General features: G+C 46.0%; 1 protein-coding gene across 7 annotated transcripts in view; it reads left to right on the forward strand.

Annotated features, from left to right (window-relative positions):
- KSR1 (kinase suppressor of ras 1) overlaps positions 1–17,592 on the forward strand; it is a 224,777-nt gene that overhangs the window by 105,097 nt on the left and 102,088 nt on the right. The window lies entirely within an intron of this gene.

The raw sequence follows: 17,592 nt of genomic DNA on the forward strand, positions 1-17,592 counted from the left end.
GTTTTTTATCGTCGTCATTTCACCATGCTGTCCTTGAGCAGGGACTTAGCAGCAAATATATCATGGATGGGATCAATAATGTCATAAAGCAAAGATTTCATAGCTATAAACTTATGTAATTAAAATAGTAAGTTGTTGTTGATCAGTCATGGCCAACCTTTGGTGACCCGATGGGCCAGAGTGTGCCAGGCTCTTCGATCCTCCACTATCTCTCACAGTCTGTCCAAGCTCATGTTGCCACAAGCCCAGTAAAATACCTATCACCAAACCTTACTCCTTGATTAAAACCTGGGCTCCCATCTCTAAAGTACTCAGGTGACATGTCAAAGATACAATTCCAGAAATTCAATCTGATGCTGATAGGCTAGCTCTAACAAGCACTAATTAAGCATCTGGGTGAGTCCCTTCCTCAGTTTTCTCATCTACAAAATGGGGATAATAATGCCTGTAATCCCTCCCTCGCAGAGTGTCCATAAGGAGCTAATAATGTCTGTTGAATGCTTCGAAACCATGAGAAATCACTGCTAAAAGGTCTGTCTAGGTCTGCTGTTATTGATCTTATCCCCAGATCCCCCAACCCCCTGAGAGCCTAGCTGTGAGTGGTGGGGTTGGAACCAGGCTGACGTGAGGTCCAGGGCTTACCAGAGTAGACAGGAGTTGTCTACAAGGCAGTGAGCAGAAGTTCTAAGCTATTTCACAGGACTGGTTGTTTTGTGGAACAGAGCCCATCCTGCTTCTTTGGGACACCATGGAAACAGTGATGAGGTTATTGATATGGATGGTCTTTCTTCTAAAAAGCAGTTTCAAATCTATCTCTCAGTGAGTGTCACTGAGATAGCTACAATGGTATATTTCATTTGGAAACCCAGAGAGGTTGGGAGGAACAAGTGGGAGAAGAGGCCTCTGGATCTTAATGAGTCAAAGGGATGGAGGGGGAAGTGAGAAGTGGGCAGTTCTGGGGTATCTAGGGCCCATGGGGCATTGGGCAGAGTGATTGGTACAATTGGTTATTGGCTGGCTGATGGGTAAGCAGGGATAGCCTCCTGTGTCCTCACTGGCTCGAGGAGGTGGGGTCTGGTGGAGATGGTGTGGCCCCTGATGCTGATCTGGGTCAAGGCTCCTGTCCTCGCCATGAGATCTGCTTCCCTTGGGAACTCAACTCTCCGTAACAATAACAACTCCCCCCTATTATTGTGTTTACAGAATGCTTGACTCACCCTATTACCAAGATTATGTGGTGGTTTTTTGGGGCACCTGTGATTTTATCTGGCATGAAAATTCTTCCATAGATGCATGTCAGTAGAACTGAAAGGGACTTCAGGGGACATCTAGCCCAACCCTGCCTCAGATATTAGCTGTGTGACCTTGGGTAAGTCACAGCCTCTTTGAGCCTCAGTGTGACTTACTCAAGGTCACACAGCTAATATCTGGGGCAGGATTTGAATCCAGATCATCTTGACTCTAAGTCCTGTGTTCTTTCCAGTGTAACCCAAAGCATCACAGGATCAGTGATAGAAGAGACCTTAGAGTAGCCATTTCGCTAGCCCTCTCATTTTACAACTGAGAAAACCAATGTCTAGAGATATCAAGAGACTTGCCCATTATCCTCGGGCAGAATTTGAACTCAGATCTTCTACTCTACAGCTTCTGTCTTTTCTGATTCATTATGAGCTCGGAGACCTGGGGTCTAATCCTGGCTTTGCTGTAAATTTGCTCTTTGACCTCAGCCAAACCACTTCTCCTGTGACCCTCCACTGCCCTCCTGTAAATTGAGGGCTTTGAAATGGATCGCCCATTGGTTTCTAAAGTCCCTTTCAGCCCTGACATTCTGTGGTTCGAAATGAAGATGATGGGACATTGGCCTTGACACTTAGCTTTTGTCTTCTTTACTTCATGCTTGTTCTGTCTCCTCTGCTAGACTAGAAACTCTGTGAGGCCAGGCACCATCTCTTACATTCTTAGTCTGTTCATTAATCCTGCACAGGATGGGGATTAGATTTGTTGCATTGGTAAGATTCCCTTCTCTTCTCCCCTCCTTGCATCGAACATCTGGCCGTGGCCTCTTCCCAGGAGAGCAGGGTTGGTTTGGAAGGGTGAGGAAGGGCTTCCTGGCTCGCCGGTCTGAGAGTCACCCTCGTCCCTTGAGAGGCGGCCTGCAAAGGCCATGGGACGATGAGTCAGGGAGACCTGGGCTTGACACCTGCCTCTCAGTCTCCTCCCCCATAAGACAGGGCCTAAACTACCCGTCCCATGCTGCCCCGTGGGCTCGTCCTGAGGCTTGACAAGGTTCCGCCCCCACAGATGGTGCGCTGAGGCTCTCTGCTGCAGCTGCCCCCTCCTCCGGCTGAGGGAACAGAGGTCACCTCCCTAGCCAGGACTTTCTAGCAGACTGTCTTCACACACACACACACACCATCTCCGTGGTGGTGTCCCCATACCAGGACTATATCTCCCTCTCAGCTGAAAACATCAGAGAGCTAGAAGGGGCCCTTAAGCAGACCTCCAATCCAACCATCTCATTTGACAATGATATTGGGGGCAGCTAGCTGGTGCAGTGGATAAAGCACTAGCCCTGGATTCAGGAGGACCTGAGTTCAAATTCGGCCTCAGATACTTGACAGTTGATAGCTGTGTAACCCTGGGCAAGTCACTTAACCCCCCTTCCCCCCGAAAACCCCAACAAACAAACAAACAAACAAACAACAACAAAAATCACAGTGATATGACGTGACTCACCTGACTGGTAAGTGCCTGAGATAGGATTTGAACATGGGTCTTCCCCATTCCAAGCGCAGCATCCCTTCTGTTCCTCCTCTTAGAAGCCCTGGTTTCCTTCAAAGCTCAGCTGGAGAGCCATCTATCTCTTAATGGGTCTTCCCTGATTCCCCTCTCCAGCCAGCTGCCGGGGTCCATCCCCTTGATGCCCTTTTAAAAAAAGGTTTATACTTATTTCGCATTTATTTTGTATATATTTACATATGTAACTGTAGTGTTGGCGGATCGAATGTAAGCTCCCCAAGGGCAGGGCAATTTAATTTTTGTCTTTGTATCTCCAACATAATCAGCACTTAATAAAACACCCACAGATTGCTCACCCTTTGTCTGAAAGCATTTGGGAGTTAGAAGGAAAGGAGCATTGATTTCTCAATGGCCACTGGAGGACTTTCCTGTCCCCATGCCTCCCTGACTCCATTTCGGAATTGTGTTTTGATTCTAACATCTGTAGTCTGTCATAAAGCTTTGGGTTTTGCAATATACCACAGGGCCCCTGCCTCGTTAGGGGCCGAGGCTGAACCTTCCCAGATGTGGTTATTCCATCTTCTCCATGAGAAAGTCTGGTCTTGTGGTCTTGTGTGGACTTGTTTGTTTGTGCTTGAAGCTTTCCAACTGTGACTTTGACGTCACGGCTAGGAGCCAAGCGAGCGGGTGTCTCGGGAGGGACAGCTAGCTGGGTGTTTTGTCTCCATCCAAATGCAGGACGCTGGCAGGCATCGCTGGAGGAGTTTTAAGTGGGAGGCAAGGAAATAGAAGAGGATGATGGACTATGAGGTTTAGTGGTGGTTTGGGGTTGGAGGTCCCTGTTTCCTTCCCATCTCAGCTTCCCTTCTCTCCATGAGCTCGGCTGCCCTGCCCTGCCCACAGCGGCCTGAGCCTTGGAGAGATTGGCGGTCGGCTCTCAGGCAGGAGAGATGGTGAGCAGATGGGAATATAGCCAGCAGCCTCGCTCGTCCAGTGTTTGTGGTCTTCGGCTCAGCCCCATGTCTCTGTGTTGATTTCTCAGTTGCGTCACAAAGCCCAGAAGGTCTCCTAAGATTCTCAGAAAGAGGTTTTGCAGCAAGTTGTCCTTAACTGCCAAATGGTTGGATTAAAAAAAAAAAGTTGAATCTGCCAACAGGAATCCATAAAACGAAATTTCAGCCTTGAGGGTGGGGAAGGATAAGTTGAACATTTTTGAGCAGAGGTAAAGAATTAACGTGTGGTATGTAGTAGATGAAATTCTAGACTTTTAGATCTTCTCTGACACTAGCTTTGTGACCCAGGATAAATCACTTTACCTCTCTGAATCTCTGCTTTCTCATCTGTAAAATGAGACAGGTAGATGGCACAGTAGATGGAGTGCCACGCCTGGAGTAAGGAAGGCTCATCTTCCTGAGTTCAAATCCAGCTACTGATGCTTAATAGCTGTGTGACCCTAGGCAAGTCACTTCACCCTGTTTGCCTCCATTTCCTCATCTGTGAATGAGCTGGGGAAGGAAAGGGCAAACCACTCCAGTATTTCTGCTAAGAAAACCCCAAATGGGTTCATGAAGAGTCAGACACGACTGAAATGACTGAATAACAACAAAATGGGGATGGTGAGTCCTGGAGTATGTACCTCACAGGGATGCTCTGGGGATACAAATGAGATAATGCTCATAACATACTTTACAAACTTAAAAGTATTCTGTCCATTACTATAAGGGAAGGAAGGAACTTTAAGTTGCTTCTCTCATCTATCTGAATTTCTGAGGGGCAGGTTTAGAGAAAGTCTAACGTAGAAATCACAAGTGACTTATAAGTTTTAGCAGTTTCCGATAATTTGGGGGTGGGGAGCAATGAGAAATTGATGTAGAGCTGCCTGAATGAAGAAAGGTAAAAGGAAATGGTATATTATGGTCACACATCTAGCAGTAGAGGCCATCTGGTTCTTACAGATCAGGAAACTGAGGCTCAAGACAGCAAAGTGGCTTACCTAGGATTATGTGGTGGTGGTGTTCAGTCATCCAGGGTCACACAGCCAGTGTCTGAGGCTGGGTTTGAACTCAGGAAGATGAGTCTTTTGATCATACTGGTGCTAACCTTCAGAAGCAGGATTTGAACCCTGTTCTTCTTAAGTAGAACTACCACCCACCATAGTCAAATCAGACTCCCACAACATTGCAAGATGTAGGTCCAAGTTGGAATGGATCTCAGCAACCATCTGTTCTTGATGAAGAGTCCCCAACCAAATGGTTCAGGCTTGGCTTAATATTTATTTATTTATTTAAAGTTTTGCATTCCAAATTCTATCCCTCTCTCGTTCCCTCCCTCCCCTCCCCCCTCTACAAGGTTGCAAGCAATCAGTCTAGGTTAGACATGTGCACCAGGCTTGGCTTAAAGATGAAATCTGCTACCTTCCAAGTCAGCCATTTTTGGACAGCTCAGGTTATTAGGCAGTTTTTCATCGTGTTGAACCTAAATCTGCCCCTGTATAACTCTCCCCGCCCCAAGGGCCATGTTCTGTACTCTGCAGCCAAGAAGAACAAGTTCAATTAATTCCCTTTCCATATGGCAGAGACACCACAGTACCTGGCCAGTGGAGTGGTTTGGAATCTCGGAAATAAAAGGCTTTCTTTGCCAGCCTCAGAGTCCCATATAAATGTCGGTGGGTTTTTATGATTAGGCTGGTGAGGTCGGCCGGGACCCCATGAGGGGGCAGGGGAGCCTCCTCCAGAGGGCTGCATTTCAGCACATGTGGCTTCCCTCCTGTGAGGCCTGCAGTTCACCACCATCCCCAGGGTAGCCAGAGAGGCAGGGGTTGGTCATGGAGAGCCCACTAGCCAGAGGGGCCTCCTGTTACTGTAAGAGGTCTTGGCCCTTTCTGCCCCAAATTACAGGAAACTGTCAGAGTGTGTGATTTATTCTCTGAGACTCAAGTCAGTTGTCCAAGTTTCAAATTTGTCTCTCAACTCTCAGAGCTATGGGTAGGGGGCAGAAGAGGAAAAGTGAGGGATGGAAAGAGAGGAGAGGGAGGGGAAGAGATAGAGGGGAGAAGGAGGGAAGGAAGGAGAGAGAGAGAAAGGGAGGGAAGGAAGGAGAGAGAGAGAAAGGGAGGGAGTGGGGGAGAGAAGGAGGGAGGGAGACAGAGAGAGGAGAGAGAAAAAGAGGAGAGAGAGAGAGGAGGGAGAGAGAGAGACAGAGAGAGGAGAGAGAGACAGAGAGAGGGAGTGGAGGTGGGGGGGGGAGGGGAAGGAGACAGAGAGAGAGAGAGAGAGAGAGAGAGAGAGAGAGAGAGAGAGAGAGAGAGAATTTCCTTCCTAAAATGGTCCTTCTGGGATGGGAATCAATCACTGCTTAGAGTGGCCAGGCTTGTGCAGCCAGCCCCCTCCCCCACTCTGCTATGCCATACCTCTTGAGGCGTCCCAGCCATGGCTCCCCTTGGTTGGGATGGAGGACTGAGGCCTCACCATCTTCGTGCTCTGAGGTTGAGCCCATCTCCCATTTTTATCTTGGCAGAATTTTGACCTATACCAGGAGTCTGTTTATCTGGTTAACATGCCCTCTCTCCCCATGCCGTGCAGTCCCTTTGACCCACCAGACGTGTCTCCCTGGGAATCTCTCCGTTATCTCTGCAGTGGGCCAGCAGTGGAGTCTGGAGACACTTCTGACTTCCCGGATCCTGGCTTGTTCTGAATCTTGGACTCTGCTACTGAGCTGTGACCCCTATGACTCCGGGCAAACCCTTTGTTCTCTTTGGGACTGTTTCTTCAGCTGCAGGATGAGACAACAGTAGGGCTCCATAATGCCGAAGGACCCTCCCAGCCCCAAATCCCATGATCTTTGTGGGGTGCCTAGACAAAGCAACCTTCTCTAGCCCAGAGCCAGGCCCAGAGAGCAACCACCTTATGTCTTTCCAGAGGACCAGAATATCAGTGGTGGATTGGAATTCATCCCCGTTCCCTCAACTCTGACTGAAGTCATTTCAATGGCTCCCACAGATTCAGTGGTAGAGACTTTTGGGATATTTTTTGTTTTTACATCACTTTCATGTCCAAATCTTTCCCATCCATCCCCACCATCCACTGAACCATCTCTTGTGATGAATAATAAAAAAAGAAAGGGGTAAAAAGCAGACCCATCAAAGCATCACCTGTATCTGGCAGCGTATGCAATATTCCACACCCGTGGGCCCCCACCTCTGGAAAGAAGGAAGAGAAAGGTGCAATTTCTCAATTCTCTCCTAGGGCCATGCTTGGCAAGGATTGTTTTTCATTTTGTCTTTGTCCTTCAGCATAGTGGAGAGAGCATGGAATGGTGACTAGAGAGCCTCAGAACCAGGAAGGCTTGGTTCCAGTCCCACCTATGACAGAGACTGTGTCACCTTGGACAAGTCATTTCACCATTATCTGCCTCAGTTTCTACCACTGTAAAATCTCACAGGGCTGTCGTGAGGATGAAATGAATGAGTCTTGTTAAATGCTTAGCATAGTGCCTGGCACGTAGTAGGTGGGTTTCTCACCCATCACACCCCACCTCTGAATAAGTTACTTCACCTCTGTGGGCCTCAGTTTCTTCATCTGTAAAACGAGGGCATTGGACCAGATGCCCTCTCGTGACCTTTCAGTTGTAACTCTATGGCTCTTTTCCCTGGGCTCTGCGTTGAGTAGCTCCTTGTTGAACTGAATCGATTGGAAGTAAATCCAAGAGAATTGGCGGGTGAAAGTAAACGGACTCCGTGGTGGATGCTGTTTGAGCTGACTTTAAGCTGAATCAAACCAGGATGTTGATGTTCTTGCTGCCAAAAGGTGTTTTGCAAGCCAAGCGCACGGGGAGGGGATCGTGCCTGCGCCAGCCCCGGCCAAACGCAGTGCTTGTAAACTCACTTGAGATGTCTGCCTGGCCTTTTCCAGTGACTTCAGTCTTCTGGCTTCTTGTCCCTTTCATCTCCCCCTTTTCTCCCTTCCCACGGATTAGTCTAGAATGTAAACTTCTTGAATGCAGGAACTAGGGTTGTCCTGGCCAAGTCCCATGACCCATAAGCATCGTGGGGCTATGGGATTTCCAGTTGGTGTGCTGGATTCCTTCCGATTTCCCTGCTCAAGGCCCAGGCTCTGGTCCGGAAGATGTGCTCCATTGATGTTGCTCAAGGCAGGTAGAGCATGGAGCAAGGCTTGGTGGGTTCTGATTACATAGACCTCCCTTTCCTGATGACTTTTGGTAACATGAGCTTGTTGGCTTTTAAAGGGGGAAGGCACCCTTGGAAAGCATCTATTTCTGTTGAAATCATTGCTATCCTTCCCGTTTCCCAGGGTGATGGCCTGGGGGACATGCTCGGTTCCTTGCTCTCGCTCACCCCACCTGGCAAGTAGTTTGCTGGATTTACCCCATAACGTCATTCACATCTTTCTCCTTTCTTCCCACCTTAACCTTCAGTGCTTACCTTTAGTCCCTTATCTCATTCAGCACCATTGCAATAGTCTCCCACTTGGACTCCCTGCCTCTGGTATCTCCCTAGTCCAATTCATCTTCCTCAGCCTCTAAAGCAGTAATGTCAAACCCAAATAGAAAAGGGAAAGGGCTCACAAAACTGTACCAAGGACCTCTGTGGGCCACATATTGACTTAGAAAACCATATATTAACATTATCTATGTGTTATCGTATTTTCATTTATTTTGTTAAATGTTTCCCAGTTATACTTTGATATAGTTCAGGCCCCACTTTGGAGTGATGTGGGACAAATGTGGTCCAGGCCTGTGTTTGACACCTCTGTTCTAAAGTACATGTCTGACCATGTCTCTCTCCTGGTCAGTACTCTCCAATGGCTCCCTCTTACTTTTAGGATCAAATGTAAACTTCTGTGTTTGGCATTTAAAGCTCTTCACAACCTGGTCCCATTTTGGCTTTCTGCCCCTATTGTATGTTACTACCCTCCAGTAGTCCTACCATCCTGGTGTTCTCAACATTCCTGGCATATGGTCCTCTGTTTCCCACCGCCTGGCCTTTGTAGTGACTGCTGCCTCTGCCTATAGTGCCCTCCCTCCTCATCTCTGTCTCTAGGAATCCCTAATTTTCTCAGCTTAAAACTTCTGGGAGAGGCCTTTCCTGGGGCCTCCAGTGGCTCACGAAGACTCCCCCCCTTCCCCAAGGTAACCCTGGTATCTGCTTGGTTTGTATTGGCTCTGCTCTTCGAATGTAAGCTTCTTCCAGGAAAACACTGCTTGCAATGTCTACAGCAACAATCTGAATGTTGTGAAATGATAAAGACCAAACTAAGCTTCAGAGAGGAGACAAAAAGATACCTCCCCCTGCTCTTCTGCAGAGGTTCAGGGACCGGGAGGTGAACATTGCATAGAACGTCAGATTGTTGGGTTTTTTTTGGATGTATTGACTGGCCTTTGGTTTTGCTGAATTCTTTCTCCCTCCCTTCCCCTCCCTTCCCCCCTCTCTCCTCCCCTCTCCCTTCCTCCCCCTTCCTCCCTCTCCCCTTTCCCCTTTTCTTTTCTCTCTCTCCTCTCTCTCTCTCTCTTTCTCTCCCTCCCTCCCTCCCTCTCTCTCCCCCTCTCTCCTTTTCTCTTTCCCTTTCTTCCCTCCTCCCTCCCTCTCTCCCTTTCTTCCCCACTCCCCTTCCTGCCTCAAAATGTTATAAGGCACAGCTCTTTGGGAGGAAAGAATAAAAGGAAAACATAGAGAAATATAGGTGATGTAAAAACAAGATACCAATGAAAATCTTTTTTTTTTTTTAAAGAATGTAAGCTTCTTGAGGGCAGAAACTGTTTTGCTTTTGTCTTAGCATCGATGCACAGAGCCTAGCATCATGCCTGGCACAATGGCAGGTGGTAGTCCAGGACCTTTATTTAATAGAGAAGGATAAGGAGGACTAGAGAGGAATGGGATTTACCCAAAGGCCCCCAGGAAGTCGGTGATAAAGAGTTTTTGATTTGAACCCAGGCCTTTGATTTTCAAATCCAACTCTTGGGAGCAGCTAGGTTGGTGCTATGGATTGAGCACTGACCCTAGAGTCAGGATGACCTGAGTTCAAATTCAGTTTCAGATACTAGCTGACTGTGTGACCCTGGGCAAGTCACTTAACCCTGATTGCCTCCAAAAAAAAAGCAACCTTCCTTCCCCCCCACCCCACTCCCCACCCCTCTTTGCAGATTTGGCTTCTGGGTATTCTTCAGAGGGCCAAAGTGTGTGGAGTGTGTAGCACAATTTCCTGGTCTTCGAGGTCTGCCTTCCCATTCTAAGCAGTGAATCTTATCAAAAGGGTGAAGGGGCCCTTCCTGATTGGGGTGTTCTGGCTTGAATCAGCTTGCTGCCTATCCCTCTGGGCCTGGCTGGAACAACCAGTTGATAGATTTGGGCTAAGATTGATCCCGATGGCAGATTAGAGGTGTGTGTGCAAGTCTGGGCAGCCGGCGTTTCCGGCACTGGTGAGGTATCTTTTCTGGTCACGTCCTTGTAGGCACCACGTGGTGTGATCCAGTGGAAGGGAAGCTGACTTGGTAGAAGTCTTCCCAGATTTCTCTAAACCATTCCCTTCATCATGTCTTAAATCTTCAGCATTCTGTCACATCCATAGAACATAACTCATTCAAGGTCTCCTCCATTTCTTTACAATGGCAGAAATAGCTTCTGTAAATACTACATTATTGTTATTATGATTAATTGCTGGGTAATTTCAGTCATGTCCAACTCTCTGTGACCCCATTCTGGGTTTTCTTGGCAAAGAAAGTAGTTTGCCCTTTCCTTCTCCAGCTCATTTTACAGATGAGGAAACTGAGGCTAATGGGGTAAGTGACTTGCTCAAGGTCACACAGCTAGTAAGATTCTGAGGCCAGATTTGAACTCAGATCTTCCTGACTCCAGTCCTGGCAATCTTGGTTCTGTCACCCTATGTGTGACCTTGGAGAAGTCACCTCTCTCTGGGCTTTAATTTCCTCCTTTGTAAACTGAAGGTGGCTGAGATAGAGGCTTACCAGCGGCCTCCTTCCAGCCCTCACACTGGGACTCTGTGCTCCTTGCTTGGATACACATAGGAGAGGGAGTCAGAGAGAACAGCGCCCACTTTCCCTGCCCCCGGGAGCCAAACCTGAATTTGAGCTTTCAAGGCATGAAGATGAACATAAGCCCCTTTCTATCAGGGACTATCTCTCTCATACCTTTCCATCCCTGGCACCACACAGCGCACCAGTGAGATAAAAGATACCCAGTAATGCTTGTTGATGATGGTTGACTGGAGGCCAAGTAAAAAAAAAAGTCTCACTTTTCCCCATCTGTGAAATGGAAATGTCCATTGAATGCCCATTCCATCACTATTTTAGCTTAAAAAAATCCAATTCAGCGCAAGCCATGACATCCCCCTGATGTCATGGTCCCCTTCAGAAATAAAGGACCGACAGTATAGTACAGAATAATCTAGAAGACTTGTTCCTTTGTGTCCAAATTCCTTTGTGATAACGGGAATATTGTAGAATAATATTACAGGAATTGAAATTTTATATAGAATAGATGTGCATATGTGTAGATTTAGAGATGTGTATTATCTAGGAATCATATAAGAAGTCCACCCACATTTACGTAGCCCTTTTGTCTGTTACTGTCTTGGTTCTGCCTCCCTCGTTCTGCACCAGTTCATATAAATCTTCTCATGTTTCTCTATAATCATCACATCCACCATTTCCATCCCATTTGGACCGTAGGCTTCGGTGTTTCCTTCTTGATGGCTGCCGGCTCTGTATTAAAATCTTTGCCATTTGATTTCATTTCACAAACAGGACACAATGTAACAAGGTTGGATTTTTAGGAAGATGATTTTTATTTTGTTTGGGGTTTGATGGGCCATGAGCTGACTGGGTAGGGTCATAGAATCAAACCTTGAAAGAGACCTTGGAGATGAACCAGTTTAGAGTTTCTGAACCTGGGTTTTCCCCCCAGGGTATTTAATAACTGTATTTTAATATAATTGGTTTTCTTCATAATCCTGTTTATTTGGGGTACTTAAAAACATATTGCAAAATGCACTGGTGCAAAAGCACCGGCCCTGGATTCAGGAAGAGCTGAGTTCAAATCCAGCCTCAGACACTTGACACATACTAGCTGTGTGACCCTGGGCAAGTCACTTAACCCTCATTGCCCTGCAATAAAACCCCATAAAACCAAAACCAAAACACCAAACAAACATTTTATTGAGAAGAGGTCTAAAGGCTCCTCTTCCATAACACACACAAAATGTTAAAAGTCCCAATCTGTTCCAAGCCCTTCATTTTAATAGGAGTAAACTGAGGCCCAGAGAGATTGTTTTAGCCCAGGTCCCATAGGTGGTAAGGGGCAGGTTCAAGATTTGAACCCATGACTTCTAACACTAAGTCATAGGATCTTAGAGTGAGAGCTAAGAGGGACCTCAGAGCCTATGAACTAGTTCAACCTCCTCATTTTACAGATGAATAAACTGTGGCCCGAGGCTGTTAAGTGACTTTGCCAAGGTCACACAGTTAATAAAGTCAGTGGTAGAATTTGAATCTAGTTCCTCTGACTTTGAAGTCAGAGCACATTTCACTGTAACATCCATTCCTTCCTTTCCCCGGCACTGTGGTATTTGACACACCCGCTGTGGTCAGGAGTGGGAGGGAAAAGAGTCTCAGTAACTCTTCCAGTCTGCCTTCTTCCTTAATCTACACGTATTTTTTTTTCCTAGTCTTCTTCTTCTTTTTTTCTTTTGCAAGGCAATGAGGGTTAAGTGACTTGCCCAGGGTGACACAGCTAGTAAGTGTGTCAAGCATCTGAGGCTGGATCTGAACTCAGGTCCTCCTGAATCCAGGGCCGGTGCTTTATCCACTGCGCCACCTAGCTGCCCCCTTTCCTATTCTAAAAGAAAAAAAGACTAATACTTCTGTGGTGTAAAGAAAACGCTGTCAGGTGTTACATTTCCTTTTGAAGGATGCTTTGGATTTATCACCATGCCCCTCAGTGTCTCCACCGCAGCCAGCTTTTGGAAAAGCATGGCAAAATCAAAATAAATAAATTCAAACCATTTTGGACTCATGAGCTGCATCTCTCCTGAGTGCTGCAGACTGGTTGCTTGCTTCATCCTCTGCAAATGAGACATTTCTTGCCTTTTTAAATACCAGAAGATATCCCAGTCCTGTGTGAGTCATTTCTTCTCACAGGCTTTGTGAGTTTCATGAGCTTATGACTGTCAGCTTATCAGAAGCCTCTTGGTGATGGGTCATCTCGGCCAATGGCTAACACAGCCAGAAGTGGTTTCTAGATTATTAGCTGTGGGTGGCAGCAAACACCTGGGCTGGCTCTGCACATTGAACTCATCCTGCCCTTTGGCATTCTCTTCCATCCTTTAAGATGAGATTTTTATACATATGTAACAAGGGGCAGCTAGGTGGCGCAATGGATAGAGCACCAGCCCTGGATTAAGGAGGACCTGAGTTCAAATTCGGCCTCAGACACTTGACACTTACTAGCTGTGTGACCCTGGGCAAGTCACTTAACCCCCATTGCCTCACCAAAAACAAAAACAAAAACAGCATATGTAACAAATTCTTAACAGATCTAATAGTTCTCCTTGGCCATACTGGCTCAGACTTTTAAGTAGCCCCAGGTTCTGACTTGGCACCAACCCCTGCCCAGTCTTGTCATCTTCATCCCCCTTGTTCCTTTGCACGTCTCTGTGTATTTGCATATGTAAATAAGACTACATCTCTGTGCATTATATACTGCCAAAAAAATTCAAATTCTGGGTCTAGTCCATTTAGTTTAGCTCATTTTGATATTAGCCAGAAAGGTCCAGCAACCTTTTGGGAGACAAGATGGGGAGTGAGTCAGCTCCATAACCAGCCTCAAAATAGTCCCACGTTTTCCAAAAGGAAGACTTGGTGGAGAATTTGGTGTATGACAAATAAGGAGTGGTGCTTCCCTTCCACAGTATGCATGCATGCACACACATGTATATACATAAATATACATGCATGTAATATATGCACACATGTGCGTGGGTGTATGCATGTATTCCATGAGGGGACCTGCCAAGACTTCAGCTCACTGAACTCTCCCTACTTCTGTTGATTTCTGTCTGTCAGAAGGCGTCTGGGCTGTATCTCTAGGGGGGGTTTGAAGGAATTCTGGCTAGGGAACCCATGGAGCTGGGAGCACAGGTGGTGTTTTCGTTCCTTTTTCCTGCTGGTGCTTGTGAGAAGAGAAAGCACTATAGAGGGAGGGAACAGCTGGCTGTGGAAATGGCGGAGAAGAGCAGGATCTGATTCCTTGGAACACGGCCTGTAGCACCAGAATGATGGGCAAGGAACAGAGTGTGCCTGCCTCCCCTGCTTGTGATAGGGAGTGTTTTCATGAGACTGTGGCTTGAGAATTGAAAGGAAACTTCCAGCCTAGCTCCTTTGTTTTACCGATGAAGAAATGGTGGTTCAGAAGGAGGAAGAGACTTGTCTAAGGTCCCACACAAGCTATAAGTTATCAGTATATATGTTGTGCTCCTCTACCTCTAGACTTACTAGCTGTGTGACCCTAGGCAAGTCACTTCACCCTGTTTGCCTCAGTTTCCTCATCTGTAAAATGAGCTGGAGAAGGAAATGGCAAACCCCCCTAGTATCTCTGCCAAGAAAACCCCAAATGGAGTCACTAAGAGTTGGGCACAACTGAAATGACTGAATAACAACAAAAACTCCAAGAGGGTGAGCTCCATAAATGACCATATCTCATTCTGTTATTCTTTTTCTGTTTAGTCTGGCCATGGACCAAACTAGGGGCTTCTGTACATTCCCTAGCATCTAACACAGCAGCCTGGGATAGGACGCAAAGAATATTGGATACTGAGGCAGAAGTCTCCAGTTCAAATCATGGCTGTGATTTACTTGCCATTGAGTTAGGAGCTAGCCAGTTCAAATCTTTGGGTGCCAGGTTCTCCCTCTGAAATGAGGGGCTTGAGCCATATAACAGGCCCCTTCAGCTTTAACCTCTGTTAGCCCAGGATGCTCAGAGGTATGTAATAGATGCATCATACATATTTGCTGAAATACACCAAGAAGAAAGATACCCAGTGTAATCAGTTTAGAGAGGATTGAAGGAGAAGCAAGCCCCAATAGAAATGGAAGTGTACCCCTTCCCATCCCCCCTTTTTATGAACTAGATTCAAAACATGCCATAGATTGAGGAATGGCTAAATAAATTGGGGTGTATAATGATGATGGAATATCGCTGTGGCATAAGAGGCAGACCAGTGTGGGAAGATTTAGGTGAACTAGCACCAAGGGAGGTAAACAGAACTAGGTAAACTAGTACAGAGCAATGTCAGTGGAATGCACTTTACAATCCAGTGATTGGGGGTTTTTTGGTGGTGGTTGTTCTTCCTGGCATATGATACTCCCATCTCCTGACTCCAGGCCTTTGCACCAGCTGTGCACCAGACTGGAATGCTCTCTCCCTTTTTATTTTTGCTTCCTGTCTTCTCCAGCCCGTCCTCATTCATTCATTCATTCATTCATTCATTCATTCATTCATTCATTCATTCATTTATTTTGTGGGGGCAATGAGGGTTAAGTGACTTGCCCATGGTCACACAGCTAGTAAGTGTCTGAGACCAGATTTGAACTCAGGTCCTCCTGAATCCAGGGCAGGTGCTTTATACACTGGGCCACCTAGCTGCGCCCCCCCGCCCCAGCCCTTCTTAATCCCAGTGCCTTCCCTCTCTTAATAATTCCCTATTCATCCTATATAGAGCTTGCTTCCTCTATATTTGTTTGCATGTTCTCTCCCCTATTAGACTGTAAGCTCCTTGAAGGCAGGGACTGTCTTTTGCTTTTTTTTTTTTTTTTTTGGTCCCCAGTGCTTAGCAAATTACCCAGCATATAGTAGGTGCTTAATATATGTTTACTGATTATCTTCCCTGATTTTCTCCAAGATTCAGCTTAAACCCCACTTTCTGTAAGAGGCAGAATTTATCTGTAATGTTCTTAGCACAATATCTGCTCTTAATAAATTCTTGTTCCCCCCCCCCATCCCTGAAACTAGTTCCCCATACTGCTAATGCCTTCCCATGGAGATTACCCATTTATGCTCTATGTGGGTACAATGTACCCATTGTATGTTGGAAATTGTTCATAGCTTGTCTTTCCTTAGAACATAAGCACCGTGAGGGGACCAATTGTCTTTTGGACTTTCTTGGTATCTTTAGCGCTTAGCGCCATGCCCACCCAGCTTATAGTAGGTACTTAATAAATGTTGATGATTGATTGGAAAAAGAATAAAATAGGGGGCAGCTAGGTGGCGCAGTGGATAGAGCACCGGCTCTGGAGTCAGGAGGACCTGAGTTCAAATCCAGCCTCAGACACTTGACACGTACTAGCTGTGTGACCCTGGGCAAGTCACTTAACCCCAGTTGCCTCACCAAAAAAAAAAAAAAGAAAAGAAAAGAAATGGAATGTTGTATAATTATAATTGCCAAGTTTGGCCCCAAAGAAGACATTTGGAAATGCAGAGGTGATTGAGGTGGGACACTATGGATGTGGAATGCTAAATACAGGGCTTTTTTTTTTTGTCAGTCAGCAAACATTTATTAAGCACATTCTCTGTGGCGGGCACTGTGCTAAATCCTGGGGAATCATCGCATGCAGTATTAAGCTTGGTTCATATATTAGTTGGTTTTGTTGAGATTTCCCCCTTTTTCTTTTTGTTATGAGATGGCTTTTGAGAAGGAATATATTAGTAAAGAGATAGTAATACTGATTAAAAAACCAGGAGGTGTGAAAGTTGTTTCATGAGTTCTTGGGGGATCCTGAACCTCCCTGAGGTCAATTGGCTCTATCCCCTACCCCCAGGACAGACTGGCTCCCTCTCCCACACCCTCAGCCTCTGCCACCAAGCCTTGTAGATGTGAGGGTTTCCACTGACTGATGGAGGAGTCGTAAGGACTAATAAACTGCTGTGTATAAAGCACCTCCACCTCTCAGTCTTTAAAGCACTATATGAATGTATAATAATAATAGTAATAACCATAATAATAACCACAATAATAATAATAATAATTAATAATAACAACTCAAGTCAGTGACCCCTGGTCACTAGCTAACAAATCTTTCCTTCTGTCTAATCCCTATCTCTCTTTCTCTGGCTCTCTGAATTTATTTCAACCTCTTGGGTAACGGCAGTGGAGAGTGGGTAATAAATAAATATTTATTGACAACATCTTTGGTTTTTATATCATTCTCATTTCTGAATGTATCTCTCCTGGCCGCCCCACCCAGTGACCTGGCCCTTGTAACCCCCCCCAAAAAAAACCCCAAACAAACAAAGCCCCTCATAAAGAAACAACAAAAAACAACCCCTCAAAACTTATTAACTAAAAAAAGTAATTAATCTAAATTTTGAAAAAGAATGGGATATTATTTAAAAGAAAATGACTTGGATAAGGAAGAAGCTGCATGTTAGTACCCACCAGGTACCCCAAATCACTGCCTGATGCTTTCCCAGAAGCCAAGCAGAATGCAATGACTGCAAAAATAAGAAAGAAAGAGAAGGGAAAAGAGAGAAAGCAGTTCAGCAAAGCTAAGACATCTTTTGAGTGGCACATTAAATATGATGTTCCATACCCATAGGCCCCCACCTTTGCAATGAAGGGAGAGAGGCATATTTTCTCATCTCTTCTTCAAGAGCAAACTTGGTCCTTATAAGGCAGGGAGCCCGAATGACGAGGGTGGCTGACCTTGGCATCCCTTCAGTGAGTGTGTGGGGTTTTCCTCCCCATGCTTCTAGTCTCCTTGTGCCCCGATTTTTTTTTATTTAAAATTTTTTTTTAGTGAGGCAGTTGGAGTTAAGTGACTTGCCCA

Source organism: Dromiciops gliroides, chromosome 4, assembly GCF_019393635.1.
Source record: "Dromiciops gliroides isolate mDroGli1 chromosome 4, mDroGli1.pri, whole genome shotgun sequence".
Lineage (NCBI taxonomy): Eukaryota > Metazoa > Chordata > Mammalia > Microbiotheria > Microbiotheriidae > Dromiciops > Dromiciops gliroides.